Source organism: Symphodus melops (genome assembly GCF_947650265.1).
Source record: "Symphodus melops genome assembly, chromosome: 12".
Taxonomy (NCBI): domain Eukaryota; kingdom Metazoa; phylum Chordata; class Actinopteri; order Labriformes; family Labridae; genus Symphodus; species Symphodus melops.
The window spans coordinates 15,713,336-15,735,032 of record NC_136702.1 but is presented as its reverse complement, the minus strand read 5'-3'; the positions used below and the strand labels follow the sequence as shown (position 1 = coordinate 15,735,032).

Here is a 21,697-nt window from a genome sequence, read left to right as displayed (position 1 = left end):
TCTTATTACTGCTTGTCACTATCTTTATAATCAAGTTACTAACCTCTTCTTTTTCTGGGAGCTCCTGAACTCTCTTAGGTTCCTCTGGGACTGTTGAGGATGCCCCCCCCCCCCCCCCCACACACACACACACACACACACAGGTGTAGCCTAATTGATATAGCAAATGTTGGGATGAGAGACTTGCAGTGGAACCAGTTTTTGACCACTTGTTACGTTCCGAGCTGTCTAGGGCGCTCAGAAGCAACACAATTTATAAACTAAATAATACAAACCGGGAGGGAAAAGATACAGCGTCAGGTAGGATTAGAAACAAACTTATTTATTAACAAAGAACTCTTAACACAAAACAATCCGCTCAAAATGAGGGACGACAAGCTACTAAAGAAAGCTCAACGGAAGATCCCAACACACAGGACCAACTGCACGAAACGGGCAGCAACCACCGCAGCACACCAGCAACGTGGAAGACGAGAAAAACAGCAACGTGGACGGCGAGAAAAACAGCAACGTGGACGGCGAGAACACAGCAAGCACATCAGCAACGTGGACGGCGAGAAAACAGGAGCGTGGACGGCGAGAACACAGCAAGCACATCAGCAATGTGGACGGCGAGAAAACAGGAGCGTGGACGGCGAGAACACAGCAAGCACATCAGCAATGTGGACGGCGAGAAAACAGGAGACAACAGCAGCACACCAGCTCCTCCTTTATATTCCCCACCCTGATTGCCTGATTGGAACCCGCTGCGCGGCACTTCCGATGTGAACCTGCAACACAGACAGAGACAGACACACACACACACACACACACAACGGCACGTAACACCACTTCTAACAGAACACTTCGTTGGCTAAGAGACTTAGTTCTTTTTTTGTTTATAGATTTGTACGCAGTTAGAACTATTTTTTGTTTACCTTCGATGTACTGTTGGATGAACCTGAAAGAAGACCTTTTTGCAAATAAATCTATTTTCGAGAAACTGAAGTCAGAGTTGGAAGTGCGTTTGAAAGTTTATCACCTGACCTAGCTCAGCCCACGGCCTTTGGTTTGGAATTTGGAAAGGATTGGAAAGGCCGATACACCTACATCATAGTATATTTATAGTTTTCTGATAAACATTTCAACATATCTTACCCATTATGGTGAAAAAAAATCACATTCAAAAATTAGTTGAATTTTAAATACAACTACAGTGGCAAAGTAATTTTGCTGAAATGAAATTGATGGTTCAAAAAATAATTGAAGTATTCACATACAGTAAGTAAAACAATGTAGGGTGTTTGTTGCTCCCTGCAAATGAAAACACACACACAGACATCACCTTAGTGTCTGTTTCTTAAATGTTGAATGTCCACTCAGTCCTACAGTTTATACACAGAGATTACTTACTTCAGGATGAACTTCCACCAAGACTACGTTATACAGACGACATTACAATGGAGATCTCATCCTAACAAATGGGCCTACTCACGATGGGGATGCAGGGTGGGAGGAACAGTGGGGTGGGTGTGTGTGAATCTGAGCTTGACTGTCGAGAAGAGAGGAGCAGAATTATATTTCAACTTACAAATTACTAAGGCTTTTCATGTAAAGATAAAATACCTAAAATATTATAATGTCAACTTGTAAGAAAAATGACTCTAGTTTCATGGAATGTCAGGGGCTTAGCTAAAAACATCAAAGTGGGGAAGGTCTTTTCACACTTAAACTCACTAAAAGCAGATGTTCTATTCTTATATCTCTGTAAAGACAGCCAACATAAACTCAAAGATAGCTGGACATCTCAGGTTTATCATGCACACTTTACTTCACAAGCTCGGGGTGTGGCCATCTTATTTCATAAAAATGTGCCTTTCATACTTTCATCGAAAATGATTTATCCTAATGGGAGATTTGTATTATTAAATGGACATATTACATCCTACCCAGTAACATTTTTGAATATCTAGGTACCTAACACCAATAATTCCAACTTCTATCACAGAGTCTTTGGCCTACTTCCTGATGACGGAGCCTCTCACATCTACATTAGTGGTGACTTTAACTGCCTTTTAGGTCCCACCTTAGATACTGTCATCTAAATCTCATGTACACTGTAAAAAAGGACCGTGACATATACATAAAAACTATGTAAAATCCCTACAGAAAAATATTGTAAACCCAAAAACATATATTTTTTGTTTAAATCACAGTGAACTTTTGTAAACTATTAAACAGAATGTTTTTGTTATATTTACAACAACAATATGTGATTATAATCAAATTTATTTGTTAAAACTACAAATATTGGTAACAAAAACAGAGAAATACTGTAATACTCATAACAAAACAGTTTTGTTAATTTGAGGTGCAAATACTGTAAAAACTATAGTTTTAGTCAGTTGTTTTTAAAAATACAAAAATTACCGTAAATTCCGTACTATTGAGCGCACCTGGATATAAGCCGCACCGGCTAAAAATAAGTAAATAAATGTATTTGTACATATATAGGCCGCACTTGATTATAAGCCGCAGGTGTCCACGCTATAACAAGAGCTATTTACACAGACGTAGGCTACCGGTAACATCCGCAAATACTGTAGCGTCCGTACGGACGTTAAAGGACGACGAGAGCGTTCAAATAATAACTTAATAACCCGATCACTGTCGGCCGTGACCACGCCGTTTACAGCAGAGAGCAACACATAACTTGCCGTAACAATCCAACTCTCTCTCCCAGCATTCTCTCATACAGCCACTCAACACGTTCTCGCTGGTGCATTCACTGACTCTCCACATAATCGGAATTATGAACACATTATCAACTACTGACTTTACAACATGAACCGTTACAACACGAAGCCTAGCCGACGGTGTCTGTAACACGGCTGATGAAAAAGATGACCGTAATATATTTCACAAGAAAAAGTCCATCCATTCACTGCCTCAGAATGACTTCATTACTCACTTCCTCAGTCTCTGTTGTCGCTGTCAGTGTCATCTTAACGTGCAGCAGCTCTGTTAGCTTCTTTGACAGCCAGGTCGATCGCCTTTAACTTGAAAGCTGCATCATATGTATTTCTCCGTGTGTTTTCCATGATGAGGGTGCGTGCATGAAGCGCAAAATGACTGATATTAAGATCCGACGTGACGAAGTCAAATGTTTTTGCGGCAGAAGCTCATTGTCCCCCATAAAAAATCCATGCATTAGCCGCACCGGAGTAGAAGCCGCAGTGCTCGAAGTGTGAGAAAAAAGTAGCGGCTTATAGTCCGGAATTTACGGTATATGTAAATTACTTTACGAGTTTATGCTGTAGGCATACTTTTAACATGATTGATGAAACGATGCAAATTGAGGTAGGCCTATAAGGTTTTCTCTTTAAGAAATTCATTGTGAACCTGAGAGGTTGCCTATCTATTTATATAAAATATAGAATTATAATAACATTGTTTTTATAATTTAGGTTATTTGTAGCATATTGAGTGTGTATGAGAAATTTAAGTTATTGATAGGCTATAGGATATTTAAAGTAACATTTCTGTTTAGTCCTAATACGTGCATGCTTTATGTTTCTTTTAGTCTTTAAAATTCAATGTTTTAATGTGCCTCCTCTAACCACAGACGTGAACTAGTACTCTCTCATTGTGCACTGAGTCCGCCTAACTTTGATTTGAATTTTAAACGTAAAAGTGCGCCGCTGAAGCTCGTCTCTGATTGGATAATGACGTGATCGCGGAAGGAGCGGGAGAAGCTCCTCGTTCACGGCTGCAGCCGACGTCACTAACGAGCGAGCCAGAGCAGCGCGGTCGGGTCTGCGGAGCGGAGAACACGGAGCAGCGCGGAAATCTTCGGACGTTTTTAAAAGTTTTTAGGAGAAATCTGCAATTTCAAGACGTGTTTTGGTTGAAGTTTGTGGCTGTTCCATTGGGAATCTGAACGTTTGCACGGTAAGCTTCACATTTAGGCTACTTTTTCTAAACGAAAATGTTTGCTGAAAGTACACGGGTGTAAGCTAGCAGTAGATCAGTGCATGATGAAATAGTTCAGCCGAAAAGCTCAGAAATCACTTAAAATCCTAAAAATGATCACCTGCGTCTTTTGTAGAAAGGAATTGGCTACATTAAGAGGATATGTACTACATTGCAGAGTGCATAGAAATGAGCCTCGTTGTCTTTTTAAATGTGTTGGCGCCAACTGTGGTAAAACATTTACCACTTACGCAGCATTCAAGGGCCATTTTTATCGTGTGCACAATGCACCTGCATTGCAAGCTGCTCCTAAAGCTGTTGTTGCAGATTTAAAATGCGCGATTTCTTTATGTGTCCGCCATTTTCACACGGTAAAAGAGCTAGTGTCTCACTTAAATGATCATATTGGAGAGGGCAGGTCCGTGTCATGCCCGGTAAGTGGCTGTAAGTACGTTTTTACAAAAAAGTCATCATTTACTTCTCACATGTGTAGGAAGCATAATGCATGCTCCCCCGATGGTATTGATGTCATGTACAGGGAAGCTCTCCCTCAGCCCCCAAATGTCATTGCCAGTACAGATGAATCTGAAAACACACATGAAGCCATGCCAACAGCTAGTGCAGCCAGTGATATGCCAGAGAATGAAAGTCACTCTTATCTCAGAAACATGTGTCTCTTTTACCTTAAACTGCAAGGACAGCTGCTTATTCCTGCCTCTACTATACAGACTATTGTTGAGGAAATGCAAAATGTGCACGAGTTAGGCCAAGCCTACACAATAAATAAAGTAAGTTCTTTATTAAAAAATGATATGGGCCTGGCAGATGAAGCAGTCACTAAAATCTGTGACTGCATTAAAGAGTCAGATTTGTTCTCTGCCTGTCATCAGGGACAATTAAGAACAACATACACCAGAAATCAGACATTCGCAAAAATGTTTAAATACACGGAACCGCAAGAAGTGGCATTGGGAATGGATGAAAACATGACACAAAAATGTGCTTACTACATACCAGTGGCAGAAACTCTGAAGAGCTTTTTACAGTCAGATCTATGGAGGAATACACAGTCACAACAGTTTGGAGATCCTGATGTAGAGGTTTTTACAGATTTATATGATGGACAAAATTTCAAATGTCACCAGTTCTTTAATGAAAACCCCGAAAGCCTAAAACTGATTTTATACCAAGATTCATTTGAAGTTGTGAATCCCTTGGGTTCTGCTAAAAAGACGCACAAAGTTCTTGCAGTCTATCTTTCATTAGCAAATTTACCCATTCATTTGCGTTCAAATACTGATAATATGTTTTTAGTCTTGTTGTGTGCTGAGAAGGACTTTAAGCATTTTGGAATAGCCAATGTTTTCTCAAAGTTGTTGGCAGATCTGAAATCCTTGGAGACAGATGGAATAAACGTAGATGGAGAAACAGTAAAAGGGGGTCTTTACTGCATTGCCGGGGATAACTTGGGTTCTCATTGCATAGGTGGGTTTACAGAGAACTTCAGCTGCTCTCGATATTTTTGCAGGTACTGTGAAGTCACAAGAAGTGAGTTTGAGGCTGACCCGAATGCCTGTGGTCCTCCACGCACCCCAGAGACGTATGACGCAGCTGTTGCCGATCTCCAGGCTGAAAACATCCATGACGTCAGAGGAATAAAGGTAAACTCTATCTTTAATAGCCTTGAGTCTTTTCACGTCTCCCTGCCTGGTCTCCCGCCTTGTTTAGGTCATGACCTCTTTGAAGGAGTCGTATCCTATGATCTAGCACTGTACCTGAATAACATTATAAAAAAGAAAAAATGGTTCACATACTTACTCTTGAACAGGCGTATCAAACAGTTTAAGTATAAAGGATCTGAAGCACTGTGAGCCATGTGTTGTCAAACCTGATGGAGCCAAGTTATCAGGGCAAGCCATTCAAAACTGGAATCTTTTGAGATTACTACCAGTTTTGATTGGTGACAAAGTGCAAAACCATGAGGATGAAGTATGGCAGTTAGCTCTCCAGCTAAAAGACATTGCAGATCTTATTTGTGCTCAGAACATTTCCTTGTCCCAGATAGCATATCTTGACATTTTGATCCAAGAATATTTGGAGTTGAGAAAGATGTTGTTTCCTGAAATTCAACTAAAACCCAAGCACCACTATTTGCGCCATTATTCAGCACTGTTGTTGAAATTTGGTCCATTGATGAGGTTATGGACGCTTAGGTTTGAAAGTAAACACAGTTATTTTAAAAGATGTGCCAGACACTTGAAAAACTTCAGAAACATTTGTCAAACTTTGTCACAGCGTCATCAGATCTATCAGGCATATCTTTTAGCTGGGCAAGAATGCAGTAAACTACTGCAAGTGAAAGACTGCTGTGTGTTTTATCCCAGCCTCTACAGTGACACTATTAAACATGCAGTCAGGGAGTTAGCCTTTTCAGAAAGCAATACCACTGTTAGCACAGACATTCAGTACAAGGGCACTGTATATAAAAAAGGACAGTTTCTTGTGTACAGAAATGATGAGTATGTGGAGTTTGGTGAACTTCTACTCATCTTGATTCAGAATGACACATCTGTGTATGTTTTGATGGATATCCACAAAGGCATCTTCCTCTCAGAATACCATCTGTATTCTGTGACAAAGGACAGTCTTGGGTTACAGTGTAGCAACATTAATGACCTGCCCGATTTCTATCCTTTGGTATCATATATTCTTGATGGATATCAAGTCATTCCACTAAAACACAGTATTGTGGCAAAATAAACTCAAATTAAGGCTCACTCACTTCTCACTGTAAATAGTTTGACATTAATATAATTGTTACCTGATGTATGTCCCTGCTCTGTTAACTGTATGTACTGTATATCTTTTCTGTTCTGTTTGAAGGTGGCATTTCTTCTTCAGAGCAAAGATGAGTGACTCGGAGCGAACCTTCCTAGATATTGCCATCATGGAAGTCCTACCAGAACTTCCAGCAGCAAACAAAAATATCCTGGTAGAGCACTTGCAGTCCATTGGAGTCGAGACGTATGATGATCTACAGTTTGTAACGGAGGCTGATTTGATGACGGCATTAAGACCTGTACAAGCCAGAAAGCTTCTGTCTGTTTGGAAATGGAAATGTAAGTAAAAATCAACTTTAACCTAATAAAAACACCACACAACTATTCAAAATCAAAAGATGACATGGACATTGTGTAATATTGTACAGTGTGAATCAGTCTTATTTTTTTGTCATTTAAAGACCAAACTCCAGAAAACAGCTCACTAACATCGGTGGAAGCCTCACCTACCCAATCGCTGTCATCGCTCTCTGTTTCACCCTGAAGTTCATCAACCTCTTCCACCAGCCCAGGACTTGACACACAGTGGGATGACAACTTTGAAATTCCATGGAGTAAATTTCCTGAGGAACTGATGGATTCTTTGGAGAGAGGGAAAAGGCCAGGCCCAAGACTGAGGAGGCAAATGGTCCGGATTGTTGTGACTGAGATGGTGGAGAAATGTCCTCATGTAGGTAAAAAACATTCAACTGACGTTGCAAAAAAAATGGTGGCAAAATATCCCAGTTCTCTGCAAGACGTAATAGAGGGCGATATTGTTGGACCAGGCTACCATTCCCTTGTCAAACAGTTGCAAAACAGAATCGAAAATGTGAGACGCACTTCAACACCCAAAATAAGAAAAAGAAAACATCAGGCTGATGACTCAGACACAGATGAGATCCCACTAGAAGAGAGAGCAGCAATGCAGGACACTTATGGATGCATTAAATGGAATGTAAAATGTCTGCCCCGTGAAGAAACTCAAGAGAACCAGCAGCAAAAGATGGAAAAGCTGAAGGTGATGTTCCAGCACTCTGATTCCAATCCAGAGGAGGTAAAATGTCTGATGAAGTCCACTTTTTACACACAGCGTCAACATGTCAACCAGGGGAAAAGTATCAAATACCTTAGAGAGGAGTGGCCGTTTTTGTTTGATGAACTTGGCATGTCAGTCCACTTCAAAGAACTAACTGGGATTGACCTCAAAGAGACATTCACACAAAATTTGGATTTGAAGGGGAAAAGGCTTCTCAACTACATGACTACAGTTTGTGTCCACAAGAGCAAGAAGTTCCTTCAGACTTACGCAAGGCTTCAGAGGATGCGGGGACAGCAAAGTGACTGCTCAGATGATGTGAAAGAGATGCTCCTGCTTCTGCTCAGCTACTTCGATGAGAAGGAGGAGTCCATGTTCTTCCATGTAGAACATACATGCCTGGCAGAAGAGGTTCAACTGGAGCAAGTGCCTCTGACACCCACTGTTATTGTCTGTGGGAAGTCAGTTTCATGTCTCTCTTTTTTCTTTTCTTTTGTTGTCATGTGAGCGCAGTGCTTATTAATATAACCTGTTAAATATTTTGTTCATAGGACAGTCCTGCTATTCCTCAAGAAGGTACATGCTGAGTCTGGATCGGAACCTTGTCAACACAAACATCTCCTCCTTCATTTCTGCACTGTGCCTCATGTTTGGGAGCTACTATTGTCTCAACATTCACTATCCATCTGAGCTGGCTTCAACTCTGGAGTTTCTTCAAAGGTGAGTACGGTCTGGGTCTGGCTCTTGGTGTAAGTTAGCATTTCCTCAGGGGTGCTAATATTTTTGTCCATGACTGTATATACGTATGTTTTGTCTTTTTGTTTAAAACTGACCAAATAAAATGCTTGATATGCTTTTATTTTACAGGTGTTTCTTCTCGATAAACCCTGAAAAAGGAACCAAAGTAGAAAACAAAAACTCGAAGCGTCGTCTCAACGTGAACCCTCGTGTCCTCACCCTGATACAGGAGCTCTCCGACTATGAGTGGCGTCAAACCTAAATATGGACTCTTTCTGTGGACTCTGCTTGTTTGAGAAGAGGTACTTTTAGTTTTCACTTTGTTAAATCTACAATGTGTATTATCATAATTAAGGCAGAATGTGTAATTTTTGTTTTAAAGTCTTAAAGGTGCACATGTAACTTGTTCTGGTAAAGAAGGGGTGGTAAAGAAGGATCTGACCTGTAACCTGGCCTGTTGGCATCACCTCATTATCTCCATGGAGATAAGTAAGTTTTATGCCATACTGTGGAACATCCAGACAAAGCAATAACATTTATATGTAACTTGTCTACATATAGATGTTATTGCTTTGGAACAAAGGGCAGACCCACCAGCTGAAAATTGACATGGTGTACCTTAAGATAATATCTAAGCATGTAAACAAAATTGATTGAATTGGGTTGTTGTTGTGTACCTGGCACTTAAGTTTTGTTAAAGTGACAGAAAAATGTCCAGATTTAAAGAGACTAATCTTCTGGAATATTTCAACTTGGATTCAGTTATAGTTAATAGAACCATTACATGTAGCTTCTTTGCATGTTGTATATGTTGAAAAAAATCCATCCAATTGTTAAATAAATTTACCAAAAGTGATATTTTCTCCTCGTCTTTTCTCAAGGTGTATTTTTGCATGATTTTGTGTATGTGTAGTAGTAGTCATTTTGCAGGTTTATAAGTAAATTTTACATTATAACTTGATCATTAAAACATAAAAATACAGCAAATTATATGTAGATTTTATGTATAATATACAGAACAGCTCCATTTAAAATACAAAGTTTTACTGTTCTTCTACCAGTTTGAATGAGTTTTTTATTTGGTATTTCCCTGTTAATATTATCATTTATTGATGCACAATAAACCATTATTGCATGTAAAATATACAGGAAATGGTTTATTTATATACAACACCTTCATGCAAAATTAACAGGGTTTTTTTGTAGACTTAACAGTTTTTTTAATGGTAATTCAGCTGTGATTTCATTCCCTGTAAATCAATTTACATATTTTGTCTGTAAAGTTATCTACAGTGGTGCTGTATATTTTACAGGAATTCTCTGGTAACCACAGCTGCCAGCGTTTACCTGTAAAAACAACAGTTTTTTTTTTTACAGTGTAATTACTAACTCAACTAAAACAATTAATAATCTTATGAGATCAAGAAATATCATAGATATCTGGAGAACAAAACATCCTGATAAAAGGGAGTATTCATTCTACTCGGCTGTACACAATTCTTACACTAGAATCGATTATTTTTTAGTGGAAGCCTCCGCTCTCTCCAATACCAGTAACCCTGAGTATCACAGTAGAGTCATCTCAGATCACAGCCCTGTAAGTCTGCAGATCCAAATTAATCTTCCTAGAATAAAAAAAAGTAAAAAAAAAAACAAAAACACAACAACCCAGATTAAACCCACAATTATTACTATATCAAGATTTCAAATTGTATATGAATAAGATTATCCAAGCTTTTCTTGAGGTTAACAATAACAAAGAGGTCTCAGACTCCACTTTGTGGGAAGCCCTCAGGGCTACTGTGAGAGGATATATAATTTAATTTGAAAGCTCAAAACGAAGAGAAACAGGAAAAAGGCAGAAAGAATTAGAAAAAGAAATTAAGCGGAAGAAATTCATATAAATTCCCTCTTGCAATCCGACTACAATAAGATGCTGAAAGTGAAAAATGAATATAACTCTCTCCTTCACAAGGAAGTATTACTAGTAATAATGAGTAATTAGTTTTACTAAAAATAAAGAAAAACACTTTGAAATATCTGATAAAACACAAAAACTCCTGTTTAGACAGCTCAAAGGAGTCTCAAGCCAAAGCCGCTAGCCACAAAATGTGCACAAAAACAGGGGAAATATGTACAGATTTACAGGATATTAACAATGTCTTCAAAGACTTTTATACAGAACTATATAAAATCTAATTCAGCTACATTGACTATTGATCTCAGTGATTTTTTTCTGCATTTCCTCTACCTCAATTAAAGGGATACTTCACTCATTTACATGAAGCTGTGTATCATTAGAAACATGGTGGTAGTGTTGAATGGTCATCTATCCAACCCTCATTTTGCCCTGAGATGAGAAAAATGTGTTTTTCTTTGCTTGAAAGTTTTCTTCATGTGATACAAAAAGCATCATATTGCATCACATGAAGAAAACTTCCAGGCAAAGAAAAACATTTTTCTCGTCTCAGGGCAAAATGTCTCAGGGCAAAATGAGACACTACTACCATGTTTCTAATGATACAAAGCTTCATGTAAATGGCTGAAGTATCCCTTTAAGTCCAAATCATCAGAATTCTTTAGACAACACTATTTCCATTGAAGAACTTGTAAAAGCGTTGAAATCTTTCCCAGTAAACAAGAGTCCTGGTCTCGATTTATTTGTTACAATTCAGCGAAGACCCAAATGCAGAATTAAAGAGCAGAGGCAGGAGTAAGGCAAAAAACCTGAACATTTAATTAATCTTTTAGGCAGAGTACCATAAAGTCCATTCCAAAAATGAAAAACAAAAATCAAGAGAACCAGTCCAGAGTCATCAGGGAGAAATCCAAAAGGGCAATAATCAACTGGCTGGAGACAAGGCAGGCAGCAACACACACAACGATCTGACAAACAACGAGGAGATTGACCAAGTTTATATATTGAGGGTAATGAGCAACAGGTGTGTGGCAGGATCTGGGAGGCTTACAGCTGATTGGCTGAGATGGTACAGGAAATGGGTGGAGACCATGAATTGGAGGGAAGGCTGGCAGGTGCTGAATGGAAGGCAAGCAGAGGAGTGAGTGCAGGAAGGAGGGGTTATTAGGAGCAGGAAGCTCCAGCAGAATCTATGACAGGATTTGGAGTGGAGTTCTATCAAGCTTTTAGCAAAACACTGTCTCCTATATTGCTCAGAATGTTAAATGACTCCTTAAATAACAAGCTCCCAAGCTCCTTGTATGAAGCCCATATATGTGTAATACAGAAAAAGGAGAAAAATCTGCTCGATCCAGCTAATTATAGGCCTATACAGTATCCCTACTTAATCTATACCATAAAATTCTAACTAAGGTACTTGCAACAAGATTAAGCAACCACATAACAGAAATTATCCATCCGGACCAGGTCAGTTTCATCCCGGAAAGGCCTTCCTTCCGTGATGTACAGAGGTTGCTGAATTTATTGTACTCAGACTGCACAGAAAATAAAAAGGTGTCATAACCAATAATATGGTATCGGACAGCTTTGAATTGCATCGTGGAGTGAGTCAATTTAGCCCTAGAACCACTGGCTATTGGCTTAAGAATGAACCCCAATATTAAAGGATTTCCAGTGGGCTCGTCAGAGAGTCCCATCTCGCTTTATGCAGATGATGTATTTGTTACACTTACTGAGCCAGAAGTTGCTTTACCACCTCTTTTCAAATACATAGACTCTTTCGGTAGAATATCTGGTTATAAAATAAACTGGTCCAAAAGTGAGCTTATGTTTCTCTGAGAAAATGCTAAAATCATCCAAAACCCTGCTAAAGTTGCAAAAAACTATATACCTTACCTTTGGTTGAAAATATAAAAGAATTACGAATCATTACTTAAACTGAACTTTATAGAAGGCTTTGAGAAACTGAAAAGGAGTATTGAGTATTGGAAGACCCTACGCCTCTCCATGTTTGGTAGAGCAAATGCTGTCAAAATGATCATCCTGCCAAAATGTATCTTTTTCAAAACCTACCAGTTCTCATTCCTTCAAATTTCCTACAGTGGTTGTGTGTGGGTGTGAATGCAGTAGGGGCACGTGACCAATGGGATTTTAACTGAAAAAATAAAATAAAAAAAGGTGATATGTTGATGCTTTAAATGATAAATATACTTCCGCCAGAAAGAGCAACGGATGGCAGCGTGAGTTTTTGAGGCTCCTAGTCACCTCGTTCTAAGTTTATAAATGTACAATATGTTTTAAATAAACAAGGAAAAAACAACGGTCTGTCTTCTAAAGGGAATGAATTTGCGCTCAGGAGCAGTCTCAGATTCAAAGAAGGAAACGAGAAAGAAACCATGAGGAAAAATAAACAAACAAATCACAGACAAAGAACACGAGATGGACATCTGCTCCAAAAGTTTACGGACGAAATCACCTATAAATTGGACAACTTTAGAAAAGACTTTAAGGACTTCAGGGCAGAAACAAAGCAGTCTTTTTCTGAACTACGACAAGATATTAAAGAGGTGAAGCGGCAATTAAAAGACACTCGAGAACGAATGGATGAGGCGGAGGAAAGACTGGCGCATTGTGAAGAAAAAGAGACGAGACGTTATATACGAGATAGTTTCCTAATGATGAAGTTGAAAGAGACAACCAATAAATTGCATTACCTGGAGAACAAATCAAGACAAATATTAGAAGACAAATAGAAATGATAATGGATGAATCCATCTCTACTCATTTAACATGAACTATAACATGAATGTATCTACTTGTAGCAGGATCAAATCATTTTTACATAGATGTTTTTGTTCTCATTAATTATGTTTTTGAAAAGTAGGTCTCTTGACGATGCACAATTTAGACCACAAAATTTAAAATACAGGAAGAAAATATGAAAATACAGTTAAATTAGAGGCACTGAGGTGGAAGGGACTATAAAAGCTTACTGCTGCTGCATTTGATTATGTGTTGTAACAGACACTCTTTCAGTTTGATTAGAAAAGGGTCAAAGCCCTCAAGGACCCTAGGATCCATGTAACAAAAAACACATGGAATGCCAAACAAAGCTACCCGCTTTGGGGGGTGGCACGAATGGGAGTCATTCTATTTAATCTTAAATTAGTGTTATTTTATTTTGAATTTACCTCTTTTGCTCACCTCTTGACAGGGCTTGACAACAAAGTTATGAAGATAAAAATGAAACCATTAGCAAGAATTAAACCATTAAAAATAAATTATGACAGGGGGCATTAAGATAACTTCACTTAATGTGAATGGTCTGAACAATCCAATAAAAAGGAAAAAAGTGTTAACAAAGATGAGAGAGGGACGAAATGTTATGTTCCTCCAGGAAACTCACCTCTCTAGAGAAGAACACAAGAAACTAGAAAGATTGGCAAATGCTCAATTACACTCATCCTCCTTTCACTCTGCAAGGAGGGGAGTAGCGATACTGATTACGAACAACACCCTCTTCCATACTGGAAAAACAGTAGCAGATAAAGATGGGATATATATACTGGTTAAAGGAAGAATAGACAATGCAGAAATAACATTTTTAAATGTATACAAGCCACCGGAACAAGGACTAGACTTTATATCCAAAATAATTGACTTGATCACCTTAGAGGCAAAAGGGACAGTGGTTATGGGGGGTGATCTAAACCTTGTCATGAAACCCAACCTAGACTGCCAATACAATGTAAAGCATAGAGCAGAAAAGGCTTCACAAATACTAAAAGCAGCAGAGACTGAGATTGGCTTTATAGACATCTGGAGAAAATTAAATCCATACAAGAGAGACTACACTTACTACTCCGCAGCCCACAACAAATATTCAAGACTGGATTATTTTTTTATGTTTAAAACAGATCTTGACATGGTATCTGAATGTGAAATCGGTGCAATAGAAGTCTCAGACCATGCAATGATATCTATGAAATTAAACTTAAAAACGGAAAGAAGGTCAACAATTTGGAGACTTAATAACTCACTTTTGAATGACGACCATATTAAAAATAGAGTAAGGAAAGCAATAAAAGAGTATTTGGAGATGAATGATAATGGAGAGGTCTCCCCCATCATGGTATGGGAGGGGGCTAAAGCAGTAATCAGAGGGGAACTGATAATGCTGGCGTCACTCAAGGTAAAGGAAAAACAAAAAAATATATTACTAACATCTTTAAATAGACATAATAGAGTAAAAAAAGGAATACATATTGGACAGGAAGAACACAAAATGGCGAAGTATGCAGATGACATAATCCTGTATGTAACTAACATAAGCCAGTCTTTTGAAGCAGCAATGGAGGAAATTAAGCTATACAGTGACATGTCTGGATATAAACTCAACACAAATAAATCCGAGGCAATGGTAATGGGCCAACCAATAGCACAAGATCTTCAACTAAAATATGAATTTAAATGGGAACAAAACAAGATGATGTAGAAAATATTTAGGGGCACTTCTCCCCAAAGACCTCAGTAAACTAGAGTATAACGATGGAAAATTGGAAAATAACCTCAAACAAGACTTAAAGAGATGGTCAATCATACCGCTATCTATAACAGGAAAAATTGAAACAATACAAATATATATCTTGCCGAGATTCATATTTTTATTCCAAAACCTACCAACATGCATTTCTGAAATTAATTTCAAAATGGGACAAACTGTTGAGTAGCTTTGTTAGGGGAGGGAAAAAAACTTGAATTAAACTTAAGACACTTAAGTAAAGAAAAATATATGGAGGACTAGCCTTACCAAACCTTTCTAATTACTATATAGCTGCCTAAATAAAAGTGATCCTAGCCTGGATGAACAACAGCTGCAAGGCAAAATGGAGAAACATGGAAACATCATATATAGAAAAAAAAAAGATGGCATATTTACAAAAGTAACTAATTTTACTGCAGACAAAATAGACATCTGTATCAGCAGTACAGTAAGAACTTGGATGAAAGTTACAAGATCAAAACAAGTTAAACAGATTTGGTATATCTGAGAGAAATTGCAAGTGATAGAGATTTTAAACCAAATACAATTGATGACGCATTTAAAGTATGGGCAGAAAAAGGGCTGACCAGATTTATCCAGATCTTTGAAAACAAAGAGGTGGACACCTTTGAGAATCTCTCAAAAAAGTTTAATCTTCCAAATTCTCAGTTTTTCAAATACCTTCAAGTTAGAAGTTACTTAACAAAAACAATTGGTAATAAAATTAATTTAAATGATACACACCCTTTAATAATATACATGGCTAATACATAAACACAATTCTAAGAATGTTTGGGAAACATATATAGAATCCTAGAAGGGGAGGGAGATGTGGTCAGACTAAAGGCTATGACTAACTGGGAACATGAATTACAAATAAATATACCAGATGATGAATGGGAACACATTTGTAGGAACACATGGAAAACAACAAGCTCTTTATTCTGGAGGGAGTTCTCCTGGAAACTTCAAATTAGATATTTTAAAACACCTCATCCAGTCAAAATATAGCCATAGTGTCACATCTAGCTGCTGGCGCAACTGTGGAGAAAACAAAGCTAACCACACTCATAAATTCTATACATGCCCAGCCCTGGAAAACTACTGGTCCTCAGTAAAAGAGGAAATAAACCTGATTTTAAAATGTAACCTTGACCTCGGCCCACAACACCTACTGTTGGGAGCCCCCCCTTATGCACTGTCCCTTAAACCTGATAAATAACTCTACAGAGTCTTAAGAATAACAGCTATCAAACAGATAACCAAAAACTGGCTGAAACCACCCCACCACAAATAACTAAATGGAAAGAAACAATAAAAGATGTTTATAACATGGAGAAAATGACACAAAATGCGGAACATGGATGATCTCTTTGGGTCACGATGGGAGAAGCTAATAGATCTAATATAGGAACATAGATGAAGATCAGCAAGGTATGGGGAGGAGAGTACTTGAGCACCTTTAATCATAGCTCAGGCCATGAGCTACGATTTCATGATGGTGAACAACACAAACATATACTGTAGATGAACGCTATCAGAGTGAACTAAAGCCCTTCTCATATAACTTCTATTATTTATTTTTTTCAAAAGGTTTTTTTCATTTTTGTATGTATTTTTTTTAACATCAGTGCAGAACAGGTTTCTTACTTTCGGGTGTATCTTCTGTATGAGAGGTGTATCTGTTTCTTCTGCTCACATTTAAATCCAGTTATGTTTTATTTTCTGTTTTCTTTTCGTTTAAGAATATCAAATAAAAAGTATAAAAAAAATAAATGATAAATATAACACATAACTAAAGTAAAGGATCTGTTATACAGTACAACATATTCATTTTTTCATTCAAACTCTTTACATCTCTTGATGAACAGTGTTTTGTCTGGGGAGCTGCCTTGCACCAGTGGGACGACCGACCGCAGCACTAGTAGGCATCGTATGTGGAGGAATGTGTGGCCATTCCACATTTCCTGTGGACGGTTGGCTTTGACCTTGGATGCAGCTTAGGAGGTTCTTCACAGCTGACTCAATGGCCCAATCTCAGTTCCCTTATTTGCACCGAGTGTCCTCCGAGTTGTCTCCTCCACTTGCGTCTTAGCCCACCAGAGATGCACGGAGGAAACGAAGCCGAGGAGAGAGGACCAAGGAAATCAGCTTTAAGACACATGAGACGTCGTTTCCTTGACAGCGTCACATGACGCGACATCAGCTGATCACGTTCAGCTGTCAATCAGCCGAACAGCTGTTTATGTCCACACAAACACGCACTGTATTATTTCTAATCAAACACACACAGTTACAGTGTTTAGTGTCTTTACCTGATAAAACACCTGAAGAACAACCTGCAGTCTACTCGTAACCAAAAGGACAATTTCTACTGACTAAAAGATTTCATTTTGAATTGTCTATAATTATTGATTATTATTAAACAGTTTGGACTGAACCTAGCCTGTATTTAGACAACGAATTCTGTATTTTATAAACAGATATTTACGTGTCAGGATACTGAAAATGATTGATTAGAATCTAAATGATGAAACTTTGTGAAGATAAATAAGTGAGAATATAAAACGGACTCCTCTTCGTCAGACTCTTTTTAATCCCAGTTCATCACAGAGCGACTCTTTACAAACTCACTGATGTTCATCATCTGTTTAAATGTCCCACGCTCCGTTTAGCGTCTTTTTAATGTCCGTCTTCTTGCCTCACCCCTGTCCCCAAGAAGAAAAACCCCAGTGAGCCAGGCGACTTCAGACCAATCGCTCTGACATCCCACGTTATGAAGACCTTCGAACGGCTGCTGCTCCAACACCTCAGACCCCAGGTCCAACACGCACAGGATCCCCTGCAGTTTGCATACCAGGCAAAGGTGGGCGTGGACGATGCCATCCTCTATCTTCTACACAGGGCTTACTCTCATCTGGACAAAGGGAGCAGCGTGATGAGAATCATGTTCTTTGATTTCTCAAGCGCTTTCGACACCATCCATCCCCTCCTACTGAGAGACAAGCTGACCGAGATGAGGGTGGACTCGCACCTGGTGAGGTGGATCACGGACTACCTCACAGAGAGACTGCACATCTGACACTGTGGTCAGCAGCACTGGAGCACCACAGGGGACTGTGCTCTCCCCTGTCCTGTTCACCCTGTACACCTCCGACTTCCAGTATAACTCTGAGCTCTGCCACATGCAGAAATACTCGGACGACACTGCGATAGTTGCTTGTGTCAGGAATGGACAGGAGGAGGAGTACAGGAGCCTGATCGAGGACTTTGTGACGTGGTGCAGTGACAACCATCTGCAGCTAAACACCTCCAAGACCAAGGAGATGGTGGTGGACTTCCGAAGGAACAAACCACATCTAGAACCTGTTTCCATCGGGGGGGTCGATGTGGAGGTGGTCAGAACCTACGGGTATCTGGGGCTGCAGCTGGATGACAAGTTGGACTGGTCGCCTAACATGGACACTACCTGCAGGAAGGGACAGAGCCGTCTGTACTTCCTGAGAAGGCTGGGGTCCTTCAACATCTGCAAAAAGCTGCTGCAGATGTTCTACCAGACTGTGTTGTCCAGCGTCCTCTTCTACGCCGTGGTGTGCTGGGGAGGAAGCTGCAAGAAGAGGGACGCAGCACGCCTGGACAGACTGGTGAGGAGGGCCGGCTCTGTGGTGGGCACAGAGCTGGACTCACTGGTGACAGTGGTAGAGAGGAGGTCTCTGGACAAAATGCTCTCCATCATGGACAACACACACCACCCTCTGCACAGCACCTTCACCGGTCAGAGGAGCATATTCAGTGACAGACTGCTGTCACAGTCGTGCTCCACGGACAGGCTCAAGAACTATTTTGTCCCCCTGGCCATAAGATTGGACAACACTTCACTGTCACGGCAGGGAAGAAGCACACGGTGAACCCTGGACTCTTTTTTTCACTTTTCTTTTCTAATCACTGCTCCTTTATGTTGGTGAGCCAATTTACATTCCTGCATTGACTGTTTAACGACTGTACTCACACCTCTGGCACTATCTCAAACACCTCTTTACATGCACATGTAACTAGTTTCTAGAAGGCCAGCACTTTGTTTCTAAGGTCCCTTAACTGTTTACAGATCTCTTTTAACCAAAACATGTTTTTCTCTCCTCACAGGTTATGTACATTATGCTATATAAGTTTTAAGTGTAATTGCTAATGCTAACTGCACAGGTTTAACATATAATTATGTTTACTCTTAGTCACATAGGGGCTGCTAAATCTTGTTTGGGGGATTATTGTATACAGAGGGGAGGGGAGGGGGGACAGCGGGTGTGTATTGTAAAATCTTGTGTCCTGCCTGTCTGTATACTGCTACTGGATGCCTTGAATTTCCCTCGGGATCAATAAAGTATCTATCTATCTATCTATCTATCTATCTATCTATCTATCTATCTATCTATCTATCTATCTATCTATCTATCTATCTATCTATCTATCTATCTATCTATCTATCTATCTATCTATCTATCTATCTATCTATCTATCTATCTATCTATCTATCTATCTATCTGAGAAGGGGGCGTGTCTGTCAGTGAAAAGACTTCCGTGAAGTCAGCTCTCGTGTCTCCTCGGTCATCGCTCCTCGGATCAGCCTCCTCTCTCCTCCGTTCGCTATCAGCTTTGGGACGATCCTCAACATGGCGGCTTTGGAACTACTTCCGGTTCGGCCGAGGACCGAGGACCGAGGAGACTGCAAATAAGAAACTTGGGATGTACCCAATGTCTGTGGAATTTTGTTGGTCATATGTTCTACTTTCAGATCCACAGTCATCCCTACAAGTGGAATAACATGGGAAGATTATACATTTCCTGACTTGTTATAGTCCTGACTAGAGCTGCAGCTATCGAATATTTTAGTAATCGAGTATTCTACTGAATATCCCAATCGATTAATTGAATAAACCATACTTTTGCTTGATTAAGGTTTAACTAATCTCTTCCCTACAAATTGGTCAAGGTGGCAGGTAGATGAAAAACACAGGCCAAACATGTTTTAATGGCTGAAATAATAAATACTGTTTTTGTGTCACATATACTTCTGTTACAATACATTTGATTGAGAAAGCATTATGTTCTGTAGACTCAATCACAGATTGAAGTCATAGATTCAATCATTTTATCAGATCACGAAATTGAGAAACTTTACATATATATTTGATTGCCTTTATTTAGGTAGTTCCCAGAACCCCTGCTTGCGCTCTCTCTTGTTATTTGTGTGTTTAACTGTGGCAAAGCTACCACTTAGAAAACGCTATCAAACCAAAAAATCATCTATGGGAAAGTGTAGGTATACCTACCGTTTTGTGCGTCATGCCAGATCTCAACAAAACCCACCTAACCCCCCCAAAAAATAAACAATGAAAATTTAATGTGATGCCACTTGTGCTTGGGCTGCATCTTGTACAGGCTCTCATATATCGTGCAGCTACACAGTGGAGGTTGAGCAAGATAACAAAACTACCAGTGTAAATTGAAATAAACTTTTGGATGGATGGATGGATTGATGGATAGATGGATAGATGGATAGATAGATACTTTATTGATCCTGAGGGAAATTCAAGGCATCCAGTAGCAGTATACAGAAAGGCAGGACACAAAACATTAGTTACAATTGTTGGGGTTTTCAGGAGTGAATACCTGACCAACGATTAGGTTGGGTTTTTATATGTAAAATTTAGTTGTCAAAATAAATTTAAGTTTATTTAATTATTAATATAAATCAATTGGTTATTAAACTGAGTTTAAAAAAACCTCGGAGCACCACCCTGTAAACAGGGAACAACCAAAATATTACAAATTTCAGTCTCAAAATACTTAATTAAATACCAATATCATCAATAAATAATCTGTTTTTAATTGAAGGTGTGAAATCCGAACCCAAAGCCCTTTCACCCAGCCTAAGTCACAAAGCAAATCCACAGTAATCACAAACAACTGCTCTTTAAATCATAACAGAATATATTTAACAAAGAAACATCAAGTTAATCAATGAAACTCAATCAAACAACAACTGGCTAACTGATGGAGATGTAAACTGTCATTATTGTGGCACAAATGACTCAGAACATAAATTCATTGACTGCACTTTCACCAACCTAAGATTCTTTAATATAATTGTCATAGCCCTGTTCTGCCTCTCAGTGCTTTTCCATTCACTCACTCTACCTGTCAGCCACACCACACTCATCAGTTCACCTACTCTCTCAGCTGCAGCTGATCAGTAATTAGGACACTACATTAAGCTGCTGCTCTAAACATTTTCAGTGCCAGATCGTCATTGCATTCATGCCTGTCTTTCCAGTGTTTCCCATTGGACCTAGCTCCTGGTACGACCCTGCTTGCCTTGGAATCTCTTTATCCTCCAAAACCCTGGTAAATTACCTCAGCCTTCTGTCCCAGACCACGAGTAGTGGTACAGCCCCCCCCCCCAGGTCCTGTTTGCCTGTTTTCCGGGCTGAAGTGTGTGTGACTTTTATGCTAGTTTCCTGTTGCCCCCATTGCCATGTGGTGCACACCTAACCAAATACTGGAAGTTGGAGACTGGGAAGAAGCTGTACCCCTTACCATGCACGCTGCACCAGTTGTATATTTAAAGGATTTGTGTCTGCACTGATAACCTGCCTCATAACAGGATGCTGGATGGATGGATGGATGGATAG

General features: G+C 39.3%; 1 long non-coding RNA gene across 1 annotated transcript; it reads left to right on the top strand.

Annotated features, from left to right (window-relative positions):
• The first annotated feature begins 3,752 nt into the window (after nt 1–3,752).
• On the top strand, nt 3,753–8,352 carry LOC306832644. The gene is made up of 4 exons (XR_013780257.1): nt 3,753–3,930; nt 5,480–5,612; nt 6,835–7,070; nt 7,193–8,352. It is a non-coding gene; the product is annotated as an uncharacterized lncRNA (long non-coding RNA).
• The last annotated feature ends 13,345 nt before the right edge of the window (nt 8,353–21,697 follow it).